At 37.1% G+C, this 20979-nt stretch overlaps 2 protein-coding genes across 2 annotated transcripts in view; one reads left to right on the forward strand and one right to left on the reverse strand.

Annotated features, from left to right (window-relative positions):
* Positions 1-20979, reverse strand: part of LOC112045901 (protein I'm not dead yet) — a 66423-nt gene that overhangs the window by 41401 nt on the left and 4043 nt on the right. The window lies entirely within an intron of this gene.
* LOC112045903 (GPI transamidase component PIG-S) overlaps positions 1-20979 on the forward strand; it is a 64072-nt gene that overhangs the window by 18401 nt on the left and 24692 nt on the right. The window lies entirely within an intron of this gene.

Raw genomic sequence — 20979 nt, forward strand, 5'->3', positions numbered from 1 at the left:
CTATGATGATGGACGAACGAGATGAAACAGTAATCGATATTATAGACTGTTATTTTTTCATGTTTTTACGACGAACCACATATACCGTTTATATGCTCGTATCGGCATACAATCTAGACTCTTTCAGGCGAGATCGCAATGAAATGCTTACTTGTACAACAGAAAAAACCTATCGAAATAATTCAAATTAATAATTTATGTTCATTTCCTTCAAGCTATGCATATTTTACAAGCACTTTTGGAACGTCAGGATCGTATTTTATCCCGCTCAGTAAAGTCGATAACTTAAAATCCAATTTACGAGGGTTCCAAATGCGCCTTTCTTGCAAGTTCCTCAACTAGAAGGGTATTAACATTCATTATGTATGTTATTGTGCAGGGGAGGTATAAATAAGATAATGATGACTTAAGCTCAGTTGTTTGTTAGGCAGCGTGGACACCGTCACGCTGCCAGCCGCGTTAGTCATTTTGTGCAATAATGTTTTGATCATATATTGTTTAGTGTGGGCATGGAGAACATGTCGGGCAAGGAAGGTGAGTGTTTATGCATTCTGAAACGATCATTTAAACCTACCAAGGTCACAAGTCCTGGTACCTGCTCGAGGTGTTTCCTCTACCACAATGGTACAACTGTTACTGCTACCCGTCACGTCACACCTTAGTCGACGAACCCAAAACAAACTCAGCCAAGGTTTTTTTTTTAATGCAGCTGTTGCTAGATTCAAAATAATATAGTGTAACTGATTGTAGACAATCAATTGTACTAATGTACTGTTTGACGCACCACACCAGTTATTAATGTCAATAAAATGTTTCGGCAATGGAGTCCAATTAACTGGTCGGCTGTTAAGGACACGTGTGACATAATACACACTACAATAAACCATATCACCGAAATAGAGACGACGTGATGGCAGGAACTACTTATACAATGACATCTATACATGGTAATCATGGAGGTATATAAATATAGTGAGTGAGTTTTGTGGGAGTATTCTTCAACAAAGCCGTGATAGCCCAGTGTATATGACCCCCGCCTCCGATTCCGGAGGGCGTGGGTTCGAATCCGGTCATACACCTCCAACTTTTCAGTTGTGTGCATTTTAAGAAATAAAATATCACGTGTCTCAAAAAACGGTGAAGGAAAAACACCGGCATACCAGAGAATTTTCTTAACTCTCTGCGTGTGTGACGTCTGCCAATCCGCATTGGGCCAGCGTGGTGGACTATTGGCCTAACCCCTCTCATTCTGAGAGGAGACTCGAGCCGAATATGGGTTGAGAATTATGACGATGATGATAATTCTTCAACAAAACGCGTTTTTTAATCGACTTCAAAAGAAGGATGAGGTTTTTGTTTTTTTTAATTTTTGTTACCTCATAACTTCATCATTTACCAAAAAAAAATTGAAAATTCTTTTTTTGTTTGATACTGTATACTTCTAGATTAGTCCCATTTCATTTTCATGAAAATCGGTTTTAGTAATTTTGTATTAAAACCAAAATAACTGAAATACGTCTTTGAAGTCGGTTCCATTTTTATGTTAAAAAGATTATTTTTTAATTTATTTAATGACTAGTTAGCCCTTGACTGCGGTTTCACCGTATGTTAAGTGACGATGCATATTTACTATCTACTTTATCTATCTATCATCTGAAGGCTTATACGCGGCATCATGTCGGAACGCTAAATCGCTTGACGGTGTCTTTATCGGTAGGGTGGTAACTACAGTGATTATATGTATATACTCTTTGCTAACTACGGCCGATACTTACCTCTAGACCAGACCAGCTAGCCTGCTGGTCTGGTCTAAAGGTAAGTTAACTAGGTATTTTTGAAGTATGTTTGTTGACATATACGAAATTAAGATTCTATGTAACAAATGTCGTTCGTATAATGGATATTATACGAACGACATACGTAGATGACATTTTGTCAATTGATTTGATGTTTATTTTAATAGGTTGATAATAAAGACCAAAATAGTGAATAGGACAGGACAGAACTGTGGGTACACCCGTAATCCGAAACGGTATCCGATTGAAGCTCCGTTTCATGAAAAATATGTCAAATCCGTAGGAAAACTGTCAATTTGACAAAGATAATGGAATGGATTTGCTGACAAACGGATCCGATCAAATGACGCAATTGTCCACGAAATAGTTTAGAAAACATAAAATCCTATTTTGACTCAGTTCGCTATCGAGCCCAGGCCTTCTGTATTGAAAACGACAGCATTACCAACTGAGTTTGCTTATTTCAAAATTGGGTGTATATGAGATTATTATAAACCAACCTAAAGCAAAACTGTGCGGAGATACAAAGTAAATAGTTTTGTTATCTACTTTAGACTCAATTCAAAGTAAGCTGTATTATCTAAATGATTCATAATCCATTCTCTAATACAAGGAAAATCGCGAAAGAAATTCTTATTGTGTTGTTCTGAAGCCCAGTGAATACGTAATCGTCTCATAAGTAAAGTAATAGATTGTAATGGTCAGGAGTAGGAAATGACTGGTTTGTTTTACAACCATTTTATATTTTCCCAGTAAAGTTGCTTTAGCATGCATACAAATTAACTCGACAATTTGTACTATTGTGCCTATCTATACAAATAAATTGAAATGTCTGTTCGTAATTTTACAGCCTTTGAGGAAATCCATATGAAAGTATACATATAATATACGAGTACTTATTTAAATGTTTGTCTGTTTGTCCAACTATTTGAAACGGCTGGACCGATTTTGAGGGGCACTGACTGATAGCTAATGTCACAAAGAGCTATATTTGACGGCCTCCGTGGCGCAGTGGTATGCGCGGTGGATTTACAAGACAGAGGGTTTGATCTCCGGCTGGGATGATTGAAATTTTCTTAATTGGTCAATGGTCCAAGACTGGCTGATGGGAGGCTTCCGCCGTGGCTAGTTACCCTACCGACAAAGACTTTGTCGATTGGACCGAAAGTTTGTGCGTATGTTTGTTACTCTTACTGCATCGCTAACGCTTCAACTACTGTACCGATTTGGCCGAATTTTGAATTGGAGATACATTATACAGGGTGCTCGGGAGTATTGCCCATAACTGTACGGTTATATTAAATCGGCTCCTATAAGTGGACTTGTCAACACATTAAAGTTATGGGAAAAGCGCCCTGTATTCTGGATTAGAGTCACACAGCGGGCGATGAAACGAGCTATGTTAGGAGTATCTTTGCGTGATCGAATCAGAAATGAGGAGATCCGCAGAAGAACCAAAGTCACCAACCAAAGGCACATAGTTCGAAGAGCCGATGGACGTTGGGCTCCTAAAGTGTTGAAATGGCGACCTCGCACTAGTAAGCGCAGTGTTGGCCGACCCCCCACCAGGTGGACTGACGACATCAAGCGAGTCGCAGGGATTCGCTGGATGCAGGTGGCTCAGTATCATGATGTTTGGAAGTCCTTACAAAAGGCCTATGTCCTGCAGTGGACGTCCATCAGCTGATATGATGATGATGATGATTCTGGATTAACATATAGGAAACAACGGAAAATCTGTTGTTTCTGTGGGATTTGTAACTAACTGAAGTCGCGGGCGAGTGCTAGTGTATCACAAAGCGTCGAGCAATCACCGATCGCTGCAGATCCAAGGGCCCGATCTTGTTGGCGGCGAAACATGCGCCCGCGCACTCAAAATAAACTGTAGATATCAAGGTTAACGCTTTAGCGATTATTTGGCTTTCTCGACAAGGTCTGGTGTTACACGTTTACCTGTGTGAACACTGAAGCAATTTTTTAATTACTAGCTTTTTATTTTTCAAAGTCGTATTATATTGAAGTTAATCGTCTAAACTCTTAAGTCAAGTCAAAATTCATTTATTTGAACAGGCTTAGTCTAAAAAACAATTACGAAAACTTTAAAGTAAAGTAGGTCAAATGTTGACACGATCGGTTACCTGATACCTGTCTAATCCACTTCTCTATAGGTACCTAACTTCTAGTTATACTAATTATAAAAAAATAAAAATAAGCATATACGAGTAAGTATGAGAACTTTATTTCGCAAGTATGTGTTTCTGTTTTAGCCCTCATTCGCACGAGAGTTTTTTTAAAGGACGTTAAAAAAGCGTTTAAATACAACAAATGCATTCTCAAGTTCACACGACAGCGTTTTGTAAACACGACGCTTTTTAATCGAGCAATCTTACATTTTCAATATTCGGCGTTTAAATTAGCCCTTCATTCAACTTCATCGGTTCTTCTTTCTTGGGTTTTAACGCATCGCTTTTTTAAGTCTCGTGCGAATGAGGCCTTATATTCCTTCTATTTAAAAAGATTATGCACACATAAGAATCTTTCTGTTTTTAATGTCATCTTTATTTTTAACCGACTTCAAAAAGGAGGAGGTTCTCAATTCGGTCGGTATTTTTTTTTTTTTTTTTTATGTATGTACACCGATTACTCAAAGACGCCTGGACCGATTTCAAAAATTCTTTTTTTGTTTGAAACGGTATAGTCCCCATTTGGTCCCATTGCCATCATGTCAAGATCTGATGATGGAATCCTGGAGAAATTGAGGGGAACTTTTGAAAATTATATGGGTGTGTAGTGTGTTCGTAAACTTTTCCATTTAGTACTTTTAAGCACTACAATTTCATGAAAGTTTAAAATCGATCTGATGATGGATCCATAAAACAGACGAGGGAACTCCTCGGCGATTTACAGCAGTTACCTTGTGTTTGGGCTTGATTAATTTGTATTAATGAGAACTTTCCACATAGATAGGTTGTGACTGTCATTTAAGGGTTTGGTGATGAAGACCAAGGACAATTAAGGGAACTCCTTAACAGTTTACAGTAACTACCTTGTGTTTGGACTTGATTAATTTGTATTGCTGAGAACTTTCTACCTAGATGAGTTGTGTCTGTTATTAGGGGTCTGATGATGAAGACCAAGGTCAATTAAGGGAACCCCTTAACGGTTTACGGTAGCTACCTTGTGCTTGGGCTTGATTAATTTGTATTGCTGAGAATTTTGTACCAAGATGGGTTGCGACTGTCATAAGGGGTCTGATGTATTCGTTTGAGATGAAATTTTACACTAAAAATGGAAAAATAATAAAAATTTTAATAAAAAAAATACAACGTGCCATCTTATATTTATTACTGGCATAAGGAGTGTTTCTATTAGAAGATATCTCCGTCACTAGCATATATTGTACGGTAATATGGATATTATCTCATAATATTTTAGGCATTGATGTCCTCGGTCCTCCACTAGGTGGACCGAAGACATCAAGCGGATTGCAGGAGTGGAGGTCCAGCAGCTGTTTATGTTGATGATGATGATTATAGGCATCCGATAAGACACATGGCGTGCACTCTATCATCATCCATAGATGCAAAAATGGACTTCCTACCCTGAAGACTCATTACAAAACTGTATTGGAGAAGGAATTTACCATTATCTACATTTTGTTGGAATAATGCCTACCCTAGCTAAAAACCTTGTGCACGATCCAGTATGTTACTAGCAGAGCCCTCGCGGTTTATCCGCGTAGGTCCCAATCCCTTAGGACTACAGGATAAAAAAGCCTATGACAGTCACGAATAACGCGGCTTTCTATTGGTAAAAGAATTATCAAAATCGGTTCACTAGATTCAGAGATTACCCCACAACTCCACAAACTCACAAAGTTCTCTATATAATATTGGTAATAATTTATTATTTATTGAAATTGAAATTAGCGTCTGTCTGCTTGAGATAATTTAATATGTGCAATAATAGTGAAAAGTAAAAACCTTCTAAAGAAAGCTAGTCCTGAAACTTCAGCCACTTGATTAAAGTAATATATCCACTTCAAACTAGTTGACTGAAGAATGTATTGAATTACCGAACTACGTCATTCGAATCGTTTATCTAAACCTCCGCTTAGCTTAGATCAATAAGAAAATATAGATCACTTTCATAGTGCCTTCTCAGAATACAGAAAAACACATTTACTATTGAGTAGACTTTTGATTGTGCAAATCTATACTAATATTATTAAGCTAAAGAGTTTGTTTGTTTGAACGCGCTAACCTCAGGGACTACTGGTCCGATTTGTAAAATTCTTTCACTGTTAGATAGTCCATTTATTTTGAGGAAGGCTATGGGCTATATATTATCCCCGTATTTATACGGGAACGGGGTGAAACCGCGTGGTGTCAGCTAGTTAACAATGTATTTGGTAGCTAGAGTTGCAATAAAATTAGACTTCGTCGTCAGCTGTCACATTCTAAAAATCTAACCTTTATTGTCAAGGCGACCTTCCGCGGTGAAACTAGTTTGGTTGTGAGCCGCAAATGCGAATTTTAATGGGCAGCGTTTGAGATAGCGGTCAGCGTGGGTTTTTTAGGCGAATTGTCTAATTTTATCCCACGCATGAATGGATAGTGGAATAGTACTCGCTGCCGGTTTTGACGTCTGAATAATTTGCGTCATATCGCAGATCGCGTTGTAGCTATTGAAAATCAAGCTTTTGCAGTAAAGCTGTCTGTGAAAACTTATTTACTCTATTCTCTATTGCTAGTTTAGCATCATATTTGCCAGTCATTCGTGACATTCTAAATTCTAACCTTTATTATCGAGCCGACCTTTCGTGACAGAACTGGTTTAGTTTCTGATCAGCAAGTGCGAATTTTAATGGGCAGCGTTTGAGATAGCGGTCAGCGTGGGTATTTTGGACGTTTTGTCTAATTTTATCAGTAGAAAGTTACTCTAAACTCGCTACTGGATTTGACGTCTGAATAATTTGCGTCATGAAAAGATCCCATTGTAGCTATTGAAAAACAAGGTTTTGCAGTAAAGCTGTCTTTGTAAATTTCCCATTTCTATATTTCTTCCTGGGCCTTTTTGGCTGAGATCGTAGACAATATTGCCATGCTTATTTGTGCATTGGTTTTATAGTATACGATTATTGCTGAAATTACAAGCTCATAAAATATTTATAATTACTGAATGACGAGCTTACCTTACAATACATATACTAATAATGAAGCGAATGACAGAAATAATTAATCTTTGTAAATGATATTGCGAGGTTTCAAATGATGTTTACGACGTAATACTAATGTTACGGCTCTCATCCGCCATATGTAGATGAAACTTCTAAGAAACTTCGTCAAATGTAAAGCGACCACCAAAGACGCTGATCTAATTATGTTGATTAACAATCTAGCTAACATTAAAATATATAAATTTGGATGAATGGATGTTACCTGATACATATCAATGGTTCTGGATGTAATATCTGGATGTTCAGAGATAGATTATTGTTTATGAGGAGTACTGGCTGTTGCACATTGGCTACTTTTATCCGTATATCGGACGGATTAATTTATTTTTCAAGGTTGTGCCAAACAGGTGTTTGATGTTTTTACTACTTGGATTTTGGTCTAGCTCAAGTAGTTAAGGCATTAAACACTACAATAGTCAATAGTGCTGAGGTGTGATACAATTGAAAAATAAACTTTTTTCTTTTTTCTAGAGTCTACGCGTTTGAATGTCTGGCACAGCAACTATCTACTGAAATTAAACTATGTACTGTAATTGCTCTCTATGGAGATCATTTGCTATCTCTTAATCATTCTTAGCATCTATTTAGACGGTTATAAAGAATAACTACATCACCAGACAATATTTAAGCTTTTTGAACTTTGAACCACTTATTAAAGTTTTGAAGATTATGACATTTTCTCTAGATTCCGCAATGTCACTTGTCTCTTGCAGCAGACGATTTATTTATATATCTTTAATAGTTGTTACCAGGTTGGTGCGCTCCTCGAAATAGCACCGGTTTGGTGTGCCGCCAAACGATATAGATCATTGCATTAGATCTGCACATTATCTAAATGTTATTGAAATACGATTAACTATACATTTATTTATTTTAATACTAATTAAATCTCGTTTCATAGGTAGTTATGTAGTGTTTAGATGATATCATTTGTTCAAATACGAACATAATTAAGAGATCTCGCGATTAGAAACCAGCTTTGAAAGTTTATTGCTTTTTTTGCACCTAAATAAACAGCTAAAAAAGAGAGACCATATTTTGAGTTAAACATTAATAATTGTTTTAAAATTTAAATTGATTGTTTATTAGGTCGCTTAATTTAATTTTTAAAAAGTCTGCATTATGTGCAGTAGGTATATGTCTGGAAGGCTTAAACATAGGCAGGAATTAAATTATTATTTGTTGAAGAAGGTACATAAATGCTTGATATTTCAATATGGTTCGAAATAAACTGGCAATTTATTGGCCATGAAAAAAAAAACATACTAATTCGTTATAGTTTTGTTTCCTTGCGATAACGTTTCGCTTGTGTTGTAAAGAACGAGTCGTTCGACCTCCCGCCGTTTAACCTTTCTTTCCTGGTTCCATTATCGCTTGGGCACTTTTTTGTCACTGCGTTATCGTATTTTGGCAGACGCTTAACTTAGAACTAAGGTCATAGCATACCAAATGTTCAATCAATCAATCATCAATCAATTTGGATAGGAATCTCAGGGAACTTTTAGGACATTTTAAAACCCTGACGCAAAAAGAGGTGTGATATAAGTTAAACCTCAATGTGTGTCTGTCTGTAGTACCATAGTCAACTAGGAACCTAGATAATGTTGCTATGTTTGTTAATCCACCTGCCTATCCGCAACTAAAACTGTCCCGATCCCGATAGTAAAGTTAGTAAACTAAGCCTATTTGAAATAAATGAATTTTGACTTTGACTTATTTATAACTTTGTTTATAATTCAAGAACTGCTCGATCTGTTTGGCTGAAAATTAGTGGAGAAGTAGCTTAGAACCAGGAGATGGACTTAGGGTAGGGGTAGAGTAGGGGTAGGATAGGATTAGGATAGTATTAGGGGTAGGATTTTGACGGCCTCCATGGCGCAGTGGTATGCGCGGTGGATTTACAAGACGGTGGTCCTGGGTTCGATCCCCGGCTGGGCCGATTGAGATTTTGTTAATTGGTCCAGGTCTGGCTGGTGGGAGACTTCGGCCGTGGCTAGTTACCACCCTACCGATAAAGACGTACCGCCAAGCGATTTAGCGTTGCGGTACGATGTCGTGTAGGAAACGAAAGGGGTGTGGATTTTCATCCTCCTCCTAGCCCGCTTCCATCTTAGACTGCATCATCACTTACCATCAGGTGTGATTGTAGTCAAGGGCTAACTCGTAAAAGAATTAAAAAAAAAGAATAGAGATAGGGTTGGGGTAGGGTTATAATAGGGTAGGTGTAGGAAGTACGGTACCTAGAGTGGGGGTAGGGTTTCACGCGGGCGTGCGCTAGTAATAAGGATAAAGATAAACATTACAACATTCGCATTCGTAGACAAAAAGACTTTTTGAACTGAACATTTGCAGCGTAATATAACGCCGCCTTACGAGGCGTACATAACATTATGTAACAGTCGATCCGCATCATAAGTTACACGTTCACGTTATCAAGTGGCACACGTTATATAAATACGGTGTCATTATCAAAGGTTAGCCGGTCCGCGGTCCGTGGGTCGCGACACTCGATGAGTGCATCACTCATTTATCAATAACGTAGCTTTTGACCGCCGTTTCGTAAAATTGATATGAGACCGGCTGACCTTCTAAAAGTTACTTTCGGTATCTATCGGGAACAGTACTTTTATTCTGGACTTATTCAGCTTTTCGTCACTCGTAAACTTTTTAACTTTTCTATTTTTGATGTTCGTTGGTATCGCTAAGTCTAGCCACGTCAATAGATTTTACATTTTCATTTATTCATCATTATTAACCCATATTCTGCTCACTGCTGAGCTCGAGTCTCCTCTCAGTATGAGAGGTGCTAGGCCAATAGACCACCACGCTGGCCCAATGCGGATTGGCAGACTTCACACACGTAGAGAATTAAGAAAGATCTCAGGTATGCAGGTTTCCTCATGACGTCTTTCCTTCACCGTTTGAGACACGTGATATTTAATTTCTTAAAATGCACACAACTGAAAAGTTGGAGGTGCATGCCCTGGACCGGATTCGAACCCACACCCTCTGGTATCGGAGGCAGTAGTTATATCCACTGGGCTTTCATTGATTAGTATTTACTAATTAGCAATAAGGTACTCGTGGCATTGCTTGCGTGTTTTTTTTTATTTTTTAGTAACTTAGACGACATTTATTATGATAGGAACAATAGTTAAACGTAACAAACTCACATAAATTAATAGATAATGTAAAAATATTTGCCATGTTTTAAATAAATAGCCAACATTTCCGTTTCCCTCCAATTAGTTGGAAAAACTAAAAGAAAGCGTTGAGAGTGGTTACGTAAGCCTACTAATAGTTGGACCTACTACTAAAAGTTGGACCTACGTACAACGGCCAACATCGTGGCCAAGTGCGGAACAGGCCCAGGAAAAAAAAGAAGACATCAGCGAGTGGGGATTACACCTAAGACCTCTATAACAATAGTCTTAATTAACGATACTTCGTTGATTTAAATTACTAAAACCCCATTTCAATACAAGGTTAGGTTCAATTGAACCCTTCTCAGAACTGACGATTGCACCGATGAACCAGCACGAGAATGACGTATCGACATGCGATGTTCTATTTACTCAATTGGTGACACAAAGGTCTTTTCTTTGGACTTTAGTTGTCGTTTAGTTACTGTTATAATTTGTTTTATGTATGTACTCGTATTGGATTGCTTTATTTATATGTGCTCGTAGTATAGATGCTTTATATACATACCTAAATATGTACTGTTTATTTGATGATAATTGACTGCAATGTAGTGATGCCTTTGCTTCGACATTTGAATTTTTTGTAATTAAGTAGGTAGTTCTGTGTTATTTTGAGACGATATCGAATACACGGTAAGGTCATTGAAAAAATAACCTAATTTTCATGTTTTAATTTAAAGCCTCTCAAAAGAAATATTTTTTTTTGCTTTTGGAACATTTTTACCTATTGGTCATAGCGTGATGTTATATAATAGCACTAGCGGACGGCCGCGACTTCGTCCGCGTGGAATTTAGTTTTTCACAAATTCCTCGGGAAAAATGGATTTTTCCGAAATAAAAAGTTGCCTATGTGTTAATCCATGCTATAATATATCTCAATACCAGATTTCATCTAATTCGGTTAAGTAGTCGAAGCGTGTAAGAGTAACAAACATTCATATTATTAAAATCATTAGTTTTCGTAAATCTCGGGAAACAATGGATTTTTTCGGGATAAAAAGTAGCCTATGTGTTAATCCAGAGTAAAATCCATCTCCATTTCAAAATGTAGCCAAATCGCTTCAGTAGTAGCGGCTTTAAAGAGTAACACACATCTAACCATACATCCAAACATCCATACAAACTTTCGCGTTAATAATATTAGTAGGATATAACCACTTTACTCTGATATAGCCTTCATCGACAAATAGTCTATTCAACAATTCTTTTTTCAACCAAAATAATTTTTGAATTGGAACTAGTAGTTCCTGACTTCTTTAGTTATAATAACTAAAGAAACAAACTCACCTTTATAATATTACTAGCGGACGCCCGCGACTTTGTCCGCCCTTAGACCTCTTTAATCCGGCCCTGTCGCAAAATCCATTCTTAGCGAACATCTAACTATAAACTAACATCCCTGCCACATTTCATCTTCGCCAAGCGGTTTTCGATAGGATTAGGGTTAGGCTATATAGATTTTAGTGACGTATGTACATACAATAACATGCGTATACTGTCCGTACACAAAGGGTTGTATGTACACAAAACGGCGTGCATAACGGAAACAAGCGGAATAACCCACTCCCAGTTTTAGCTTCCGTGACTCATACAACGTTCCTTTGTCCGCTCGCTACAATAAAACGTCCACAGGGGTCTAAAGAGCCGATGAAACTAGACCGTCATCATCATCATCATCATATCAGCCGATTGACGTCCACTGCAGGACATAGGCCTTTTGTATCTTAACACCCCTTGCCCCGTCCGTTACCGTAACCGCTGCCAGAGCCAGGAATAGCGGGGCTGCCGGGGACTAGGGGCTGTGTTATGTTTTTGTAGTCCATACTAAGTTTTGCCCAGTACTGACCACGCTGGGCATGCGGGTTGTCAGCGCCGTGCTAGATTACTCGCGCCGGTGTCGCTGCTGCCCGACACCGGCCTGAGGCATTTCGTAATCTAGCCTGTAGGAATGGATATACCGCCATTCGTCGATGAAACTAGACCGTCTATGGGAAACTAACTCTGTATAATCTTCTATATTATAGACTAGCTGACGCCGTGCGGTTTCACCCGCGTGGTTCTCATTCCTGTAGGTGTACGGGTATAATATATAGCCTATAGTCTTCCTCGATAAATGGGCTATCTAACACTGAAATAATTTTTCAAATCGAACCAGTAGTTCCTGAGATTAGCGCGTTCAATCAAACAAACAAACCCTTTAGTTTTATAATTTAGCTATTCCACTGAACGCACACATGCACAATTTTGTGTTAAACCCGCAACTACGAATATTGCAAGTATGAATGTGGTTGATTCTAATTATTGAAATTAAATTATTGTACGGCAGTTTATTTTCAAAAGCTGAAGTGGTAATGGGCGGGGCATTGTTTGCCTGTTATTTTAAGGGAAACAATAACGTATTTTACAGAGTTTGAGGAAACAATTTGTTTACATACGCTTATGCTTATTAATTTGTTTGGTATTTTGTTTTCGGTCGTACGATTTTCTATTTAAAATCGCAATTTATGAATTGTGAAAAAATATAATGTTGTTTTAATACTATAACATTTATTTACTTAGTACATATTATGCACCCAGTGTCGCTGCGTTGAGGACAATTGAGGTTTGATTTTCGATCTCAAAGAGGGTTATTATAAGTCCAACGTATGCGTGTATGTAATTGTGTATTGTCTGTGACTATGCCTTCTTATGCCAGTCACTCACCATCCAATACGCCCACGTGCCAGCAGCGCTAACTGCTTGATATCCGATTAAACTGATCGTGTGTCATGCATATCGCGACCAACAAACGACGAGATTTTTCAACAAGTTGAGTGGCTCGAGACAGTGGTAACACCATAATCTTTGTTATTACACTTGTAATAAACTTTACGTTTAAATTGAAAATAAAGTTTCAATATACATAAACAAATGAAGGATGTTGATTATATCAGTTATTGAATGTTGAATGTATTCGTTTGCTTAGTCATACACGCAGTTAAGCTCGCTACACTATACCTAGTCTATAGGTACTTTGAAAAACTGGGGAAGAATTATAGAATTGTATAATCACAATTATTTCAAGTAGGTATTACATAAGTTACACTCTCTTCTATATTTGTTGTTGTCAAATTATTATTGTCTATTTGTTATTGTCAAATCTCAAAAATGACTTCTCAAACCTCACCCCGTATCCTAATCATCTGATACCTATTTTTAGTTTGATCATTTTGACACCAATTCGACTGATTATCAAAGATTTCGGACTAGTTGCACACTCCCTTTCAAAAAGGGCATCAAGTAAAAAAGTTGAGTGTAGGCAATACGCATTTAAGAATTTACTAAAGGCGAATAGAAACGCTGGCAATTTCATCCGCGTGAAAAATCTTTAATTTTCAAAGACAGACACCTTTTCTTCCCTTTCTCTTTAAAATAATCCTGTATCACTCATGAGTCTATATAATAAAACGTATAAATACAAGTATTAAACCGAAGACAAAGAAGCACTGAACTGTGAATCGAATATTGATTATTCGCGACTTTACCTTGAATTCGGTGTTCGTACATACGTCCATAATAACTTCGCCAAGCCAACAATAATACAAAGCACACAAAGCGTAAATATGCTATGGACGTGCTAATAGCAAACATGTAAGATGTCCAATAAAGTAACTAACCAATAAAACAACTAACAAGTATTTAAGGTAACGCTGGTCGGTATGTTACAATGTAATTTTCATCGAATTACCGTTGATAGGTTCTTGTTTTCAACGAAAATGCAAACTATGGTGATATATCAACTTAAAACTATAAGGGCTCCGTTCTTGTACGTACTTACGTTAGGAACCCCTTAAATAAACATCTAATTTTCAGTACATCACTTTATGTTTAGAATAGTATTGATATCGTCAATCAAAATATAATATACACCTGGAGAATTGAACTTGAATGAAGATGATGATTATGACGAATACGTCCAATGTGTCATATTCATATTACTACTGCGGGAAGGCGTGTTTATAACTTTTTAACTCATTTCAAAAAATGGAGGACAAAATTTTTTTGTTTGTTATCTCGTAACTTTATCATTGACTATCCAACTTTGTTAAAACCACTTCTGGATTATAAACTTTATTTCATTGAGTACGGATATGACAGTGTTAAAGAAAAATCTAATTTCATGCTCGCAAAGCCGCGATCGCCCCGTGTGCTTTAAAAAATGATATTACAAAGTAATATTTATAGCACCAACAACACGGTAAGCGCAATCTTAAAACACAATTTGCAACATTTGCCGTGTATCTGCGGTTTACATCTCTATTAAAATTCTTGAAATGTAATCATCATCTCGCAATAAAACACAAAAACTACACAATTACGCACAAAGTACAAAAGTTCTACTGTTATTAATTACTAAACACATACTCGTATCTACTATACGCACATTATTAAAATATTGTGTGATTCACAACATTTCATCATCCCATATAAGTTCCAGGAAAATTGACTGGGCAGGCAGAACATATAACATACGTATTACATATATGTTTAATACATACGAGTACTCGAACATCAGGACTCCTTTGAATGTATATTACGAAACACAACGGTACTCTATGAAAATTTGCAGATTTTCGGAATTCGGAATTTATTTTGTTCTTTGTACACCTATTATGGTTTACGAGTATAACAACAGAGCAAGAAAAGAGAGTCGAGTCGATAAAGTTAAGCTAATTCTATTATAGAGAGCAAGACAAGAGACTCGAGTCGATAAAGTTAAGCTGACACTGTTATAGAGAGCAAGAATAGAGAGTCGAGTCGATAAAATTAGGCTGACTCTATTATAAAGAGCAATAAAAGAGAGTCGAGTCGATAAAGTTAAGCTGACACTGTTATAGAGAGCAAGACAGGAAAGTCGAGTCGATAAAGTAAAGTTGACTATTATAGAGAGCAAGAAAAGAGAGTCGAGTCGATAATGTTAAGCTGACTCTATTATAAAGAGCAAGAAAAGAGAGTCGAGTCGATAAAGTAAAGCTGACTATTATAGAGAGCAAGGCAAGAGAGTCGAGTCGATAAAGTTAAGTTAGCTCTATTATACCGATAAATCGCAATTATCTTTCTTATATTGCGTTGTGTGGATAGTTTCTTACGAGTTAATTCATTTCGGGAACTTTTCTTACGATGTTCTTGTTTACTTTCGATTGTAGGTCAACGTCCTGACCTACTTTTTGAGTCTGTTTGCGATTATTTTCGGTGTTACCTTGCTCTTTGGTACGCTTTTGATGTGAATACCGGGGAAGTTCACACGATCTTTGTACATTATCTAAATATTGGATAGATTGTTTGATTGGTGCGGTTTACAGCTTTGCAAAATTGAATTAATAACTTGTCTAATTACATGTTTATTGTATCAATCAATACATAGATGGCGAGATCCGTGATAGCCCAGTGGATATGACCTCTGCCTCCGATTCCGGAGGGTGCAGGTTCGAATCCGTTCCGAGGCATGCACCAACTTTTCAGTTACGTGTCTCAAACGGTGAAGGAAAGACATCATGAGGAAACCTGCATACCTGAGATATATTTTCTTAATTCTTGGAGTGTGTGAAGTCTGCCAATCCGCATTGGGCCAGCGTGGTGGACTATTGGCCTAACCCCTATAGTTCTGAGAGGAGACTTGAGATCATGACTAATGGATGACATAGATGGCGAATTAGATCAATAGTTAATAAGTATAGTTAGGCAATACTTTGATATCTATAGTTAGGCAAGGCTTTGATATCTTTATTTTACATCGCCGCGATTCCAACACTCTTGATTTCCTTGTCCGTATACGAGTAAGGTAATTATTTAAGTAACTGGGTAGTTGGTATTTTTTTGTATGTTTCTAAAAATGAAACCTAGCTAGATCGATTTATCGCCTCCGAATACTTGATACTAAATTTCATGAAAATCATTGGAGCCGTTTCCGAGATTCTGATTTGATATGACAAGAATTGCTCAATTAATTTAACATTTCTGTGTATGTTTGAGCTACTATTTTGTTTTAACTACAGACCATACAAGCCCTTTTCATACCGTGTGCCAGAAAACATGGCAATGAACAAATTGTAGACGAAATATTTATTTAGGCGAGATAGTCTTATCAGGCCGTAGTACGAGTGGACTAAAGGCCTGCGACGGCTAGACTGATGTTTGTCAGTCTATGCTCTTATAGTCGGATGCAATCTTTATGACGTTTCCGAAACAAGGTGCAAATATCCCTACGCGTAGGTCCTTCATAAAGTACGCTAAAATCATCGTGCAAGTTGATGCCCTGCCATATGGTTTATCGCAGGGGCGCGGCGGCAACATCAAATCAATTGAGAAATGTCATCTACCTAAGTATGATATCCACCAGTAGTCCACCATGACATTTGTCACATAGAATCGCATTTTTGTATATGTCAACTATCATACGTCAAAGATAGTGAATAGGGTAGCTGGAATCTGGACACTTTCTTACTAAGGTAAGTGGAACCAAGGTACACATAAGACTGGACAACCTCACAGTTACCGACCATAGAGATGTCAGGATGGTTTAGTTCAGCTCGGTCCACTATCATCATCTTGGTCTTGTCTCTGATGACCGTCAGTCCAAAGGCGAGGCTTGTTGTTGAGGTCAGCAGGTGTCTCATACCTTCTTTCGTTTTTGTGACAAGAGTAATGTCATCAGCATACGTTAGGTTCGATATTATCTGACCTCCCATTGCCTTTGTCCCATTAGTCCAGTACAATTCTCATAATACATTCCATGTATGTGTACAAACTATCAGCTTTCATAAGGTATGTCTCGCTATCGCAGGCTCTCGTTTTAGAGTAGCTGTTCAGTACTGTACTGACCCTTGATAACTAAACCAAATATTTGAGCACGCGTTGATTTGTGAGTAGGTATTTTAAATTCGGCACATGGTTATTGATGTCTTCTCTGGTGCAATTGTTTCTGCGTCGCGTTATAACGCGGTCTTGGGTTCGATTTCCAGCTAAGTATGAACAAGTTTAGGACTTATATTTTTTTAATTATATACCATAGACTACGGCCATAACACTGTAATGCCAAAGAAGTCAGAATTAACAAGCAGTTACAGTACAATAGTGATTGAAAACCAGCTTGGAATATAGTTGCAACTTGTACCTTCCGAGTTAGCTCTTTACCAGCTCATTCGCGCTAACATAAGATAATTAATTAATTATTAATTTTGTATACCTAGTAGTAAGCTATTCTTGAAAGATAGAGATTTTTTTGTAGATCTCTAAAGGAGGAATGTTCACTTTACATTGTTTTTTTTTTATTTAGTTGTTAACAATTAGGCAGCTTTTTTAAGCTCCAATTAATGTGGTGTAAATCAAATCTGTTTTATGGCGTACCTGACATAATTAAATTATTATTATAGGTAGGTATAATTGTTATTCAAACATTAGTTTCCTGCTAGTGTTTGGACGTCCGTCCTAATCATCAGTGGGATTCCATCAAGGAAATAATAAATATTCTTAATTATAATACTATGTCCCTTTACGTCAATGCAACGCAATAATTAAATTGATTATTTTAAAAGATATATAAAGAAACAGTAGACCAATGCCAGAGCGATCTGACTCATCTTATTTTTACAAAGATGAAGCCTTAGGTTGAAATATCGTCTTATATGCTTTGAATACCCTATCAAACACAAAAAGACTTATCTAAATTGGTTCAGCCATCTTCGAGTAGTCGCGTAACATACGAGTACATGCAACTTTCTTTTAGTTACCTTTCTCACTTGGTAGGTGCCCAGGTGTCACAGAATAAGTCTCCACAAACACGCAGGCACAGTAATTCAAAGCACACGCACACAGACGCTACTGAAAAGCGTTTAATCTGTGTGAAAATAAGATATGTCAGATCGCTCTGGGATCTTACTCTATTGAGTCATTTTTTTTAAATTCTATCCAAGTTAGCCCTTAACTACAATCTCACCTGATGGTAAATAATGATGCAATCTAAAATGGAAGCGGGCTAACTTGTTAGGAGGAGGATGAAAATCCACACCCCTTTCGGTTTCTACACGACATTGTACCGGAACGCTAAATCGCTTGGCATCTACGTACGTCTTTGCCGGTAATGTCAATGTTTTTGTCCTCATTTATACCACAAACACCCATCGTCGGCCATATTTGATAACCCGTTTATTGTGGTTTTACTATTACTACTATTGTGGTATACCAACAAACAATACTTATTTATAAAGTTTGGTTTTACCCATGAGTTTTGGTTTTGCCCGTGTTTCTCTTAATTGAGAATTTTTTTTTGGCTGGCTGGTGGAAGGCTTCGGCCGTGGTTAGTTACCACCCTACCGGCAAAGACGTACCGACAAACGATTTAGCGTTCCGGTACTATGTCGTCTAGAAACCGAAAGGGGTGTGGATTTTCATCGTTATCAACCCATATTCGGCTCACTGCTGAGTTCGAGTCTCCTCTCAGAATGAGAGGGGTAAGGCCAATAGTCCACCACGCTGGCCCAATGCGGATTGGCAGACTTCACACACGCAGAGAATTAAGAAAATTCTCTGGTATGCAGGTTTCCTCACGATGTTTTCCTTCACCGATTGGATTTTCATCCTCCTCCTAAAAAGTTAGCCCGCTTCCATCTTAGACTGCATCATCACTTACAATAGTCCCACAAATATCTATCCTCTTTATAATATTAGTACAGATAATAAAAGTGTTATGTATGAGCAGTTAAGGCCTCTAATTGTAACATAAGTGCACTTACAACAATGGTGTGTGAGTCAGAGACAATAATGTATTAATTACAAGTAACTATACGTTTAATGATTATCACCTATGCCATAATCCGATCCAATAAGTGGATTATCATTATCGCATCCAATACAAACGAAAAATGAGATTGTTTTGATTAACATTCAAACTTTAAACCATTTCTTGTCGACTCAACAGGAATGCACTTATTACTTTAACTGAAAAGGAGCTTTCTACACTATGTATAGTGTTTTAAGTCCCCGATTATGTCAAAAACAATTAAACTGTTTTGATTTTTGTGCAATTTGTAGACAGTTTTTATTTTAAAAAAATACAAATTATAAATTACAAAAATTAGGTACAAAGCACAAAAAAATACTAATTTAAACTATGAATTTAGTAAGAAGACTGTGATGTTGATGACAAGGCTATTTAAGATGGTACTGCGCTACCTTAGAAGGGACAAAGGTCATTGAACCTATTCCCCTGACTGATTTGTATGCGGAATTGTAATGCAACGCTAAATCGGTAGACACTATGTCTTATAGCTTAGAATGGAAAATGTTATAGCCATAGCCATGACAAAAGCCTATAACCACAGTCCATACTAGATTATATCGTCGTCTATTTTTTGTTACCTCAAAACTCCGTCAATAGGGATGATGTCAGTTTTTTAAATTGTATATAAATTAAGAGTATACTAATAGCAAAGCAATTTTGTAAAAGTAATAGGGTATCTGCGATCTTTACTTTCGGAGCTACAGGGATTTAAAGAGTCAGATTTGCGGCGCTGCCGCGGAGGAAGCTAGTACTGTATGAATTTCCATCTAATTACGATAAAAGATTTTTAATAGATTTTGAAATTATATTAACTCATTTATTTTTCAAATATCCAGACAATCGTTGCTTTTTATGTATAAATTAGTTAACATTGACCTTATTTACCCGAATGTATCATAAAAATCAATATATTCAAACCTAGTCATCATCCCCATTGTAACAGTCCTCAAATATATTCTTAGCATAGGTATGTAACTAAATTAACGCAATTATATTTTACTTTTTAGTGCATTCGACATTTTTTTTACGTATTTATGGAAAATGCCAACGATTGCATGGATTCAAAACGAGGTTATTATGCAGCTAATGCATTTTCTAATGACCAAGACGCTTATGAGCAATCGGCTTCGCTTTGATCTTGCACAGCCGGAACTACTCATAGAATAATACAGCACCTGTAGCCAAGTGGCACGTCGATTCTCTTTCTACGATCGCAAACGCTTCGAAAACTAGAAAAATGTATAGGAATGACAGATCTTGATCACGTGACCTGTTTATAGCAAATGTCATTTCCATTACATTTTTCTATTTTTCGAAGCGTTTGCGATTGTAGAAAGAGAATTGACGTGCCACTTGACTACAAGGGCTTGTGTTATTATTTCAAGATCCAGACTAAGATACACTAGCCCTTGACTACAATTTCACCTGGTGGTAAGTCATAATGCAATCTAAGATTGAAGCGTGCTAACTTGTTAGAAAGAGGATGAAAATTTACACCCCTTTCGGTTTCTACACGACATCGTACCGGAACCCTAAATCACCTGGCGGTAGCCACGGCCAAAACTTCCTTCCAGCCAAAATAATCTACTCCCTTTGAAAATCTTACTCGTTATCGCTTCATAGAGTAATAATAAATAGAAGCTGATAAGAGAACCATCGACAGACGAAATAACAATGCTTATTTTTAATTGATTTAATTTAATTAATAATAATAATAATAATAATAATAATAAAGCCTTTTTATTCCAATATCCTCAGTTTTTTACATTATACATTGTGTTAGTGATTAATTTTTTTTTTTTTTTTACAAATGTACTTATAATATAGTGTTAGTTAATGTTAGTTAACTTAGATCTAAATTATTTGGGATATGGACCCCATTTTGGGTATAGGCCTCCCCCAACCTTTTCCACCTTTCCCTGT

The sequence above is a fragment of the Bicyclus anynana genome, chromosome 8 (assembly GCF_947172395.1).
Source record: "Bicyclus anynana chromosome 8, ilBicAnyn1.1, whole genome shotgun sequence".
Classification (NCBI taxonomy): Eukaryota; Metazoa; Arthropoda; class Insecta; order Lepidoptera; family Nymphalidae; genus Bicyclus; species Bicyclus anynana.